The sequence below is a fragment of the Aplidium turbinatum genome, chromosome 15 (assembly GCF_918807975.1).
Source record: "Aplidium turbinatum chromosome 15, kaAplTurb1.1, whole genome shotgun sequence".
NCBI classification, from domain to species: domain Eukaryota; kingdom Metazoa; phylum Chordata; class Ascidiacea; order Aplousobranchia; family Polyclinidae; genus Aplidium; species Aplidium turbinatum.
In genome coordinates, this window is record NC_137486.1 from 22814278 (window position 1) to 22816017 (window position 1740).

Genomic DNA, 1740 nt, shown 5'->3' on the forward strand with positions numbered 1-1740 from the left:
TTTATTATTACACTACCGGTACTGCATTTTAATGTCCTAAGTAGATTCTGTTGGTTTTTATTGAATTTTTGTTGGCCCAATGATTGGTGTAATGTTTTTGTTTTTTTAGATCTGCCAACTCCTTGAAATCTTGTCCATCTCCATTCTCCAGTTGATGACGAGAAATATTTAGTATTTCATTCAAAGTTGTTAGAATTATTTGAAAGATGTATGGTGTGCCAGAATTCCTCAAACGTATCCATTCAACGGCGTGGCACTTCCATCACTGTTTCCCAATGCTGCTCTAAATGTCAACATTTCAGGACTTGGTCAAGTCAACCGACGATGGGCAAGATGCCGGCAGGAAATTTGCTTCTGGCTGGCTCGATCTTAGCAATGGCCTGTCTTATGTCAAAGTGCTGAGGATGCTTGACCACCTGAACATTGCATCGCTTTCAAAAACCACCTACCACAAAATGGCAAAGCAATACATACAGCCAACCATATATCAACTGTGGCAAGCGGAGCAGAATGAAGTGCTCCAAGCGTTGGAAGATGATGGAGGTGACCTTTGTTTAGCTGGTGATGGAAGAGCCGACAGTCCTGGTCACTGTGCTAAATTCGGCACTCACAGTGATGGACACACGGTTAAACAAAGTGGTTGATTTGCAACTTGTTCAGGTACTTCGTACTGTATGATATTAGCTTTTCCTACCATACCTTATCTTGAAATGAGCAACATGAAGACTTGTTTTTCTGCAGATTTTCAATGCGTTTACTTTTTACACAGAGCAATGAAGTTGGGGGAAGCAATGCGATGGAGAAAGCTGGCCTGATCAGGTGCTTGAAGTTCATTGAAGATTGTGGGTTTGATGTGAGGGTGAAAGTAACTGATCGTCACCCACAAATCATTAAGCACGTCCGTGACAACATGAGCGAAACTGAGCATGTTTTTGACGTCTGGCATGTTGCTAAAGGTACACAAAGTTGCATATATTGTTATTCCGAGGGATACCTTTTCCAATTGATATTTCTGTTACTACCCCAAAGTTGAAGCAAGTTAGATATTATGACTTAGAGATGATCTTAGCTCAAACAGCCGTTTGAAGTCCTATTCAAAATAAACTGACAAGTACTTTTCTATTCTATCAGGCTTTCGAAAGCGCATGCTCAATGCAGCGAAAAAGAAGCAGTGCAGCGATTTGCTTGCTTGGATGCCCAGTGTCATAAACCACTTATACTGGTGTGCGGCATCATCACCCGGTAACAAATCATTAGTTGTTGCGAAATGGCAATCGATTAAACATTACATTGTAAATATTCATACTGGCCGTGAAGAGTTGTATCCTTCTTGCAGCCGTGGTATCCTGGAGCCAGAAGAGGCGAGAAAGAAAAAGTGGTTGAAAATTGGTACGCATAATAATGTATCGGTTTTGTGTGGATGGAAAAATGACACTACCGCTTTGTGATGCATTGTTTAATTTTAATAGGATCAGAGGCTTATGGCAACTTCGCTGAACTAGTTGACAACAAGCTTCATTTACGAGACATGAGGATGCTCAATACTTTTCAGCAGACATCAAGTCTCGAAGCCTTCCATAGCCTTTTGCTTCAATTTACACCAAAACTTAGAGCTTTCTCGTTTCGTGGAATGTTAGCAAGGTTTGCCCAATTTCAGTAGTTTTTTATTGTGTGCCCTGGGGTTGTTAATTCTTGTGATGGGTTCATATTTCTAGTGTGTTTGTTAATTGATGTCACTGG

At 40.8% G+C, this 1740-nt stretch overlaps 1 pseudogene; it reads left to right on the top strand.

The window, feature by feature from the left end:
- Window positions 1-287: 287 nt before the first annotated feature.
- Window positions 288-1033, top strand: LOC145784658 (uncharacterized; annotated as a pseudogene).
- The last annotated feature ends 707 nt before the right edge of the window (window positions 1034-1740 follow it).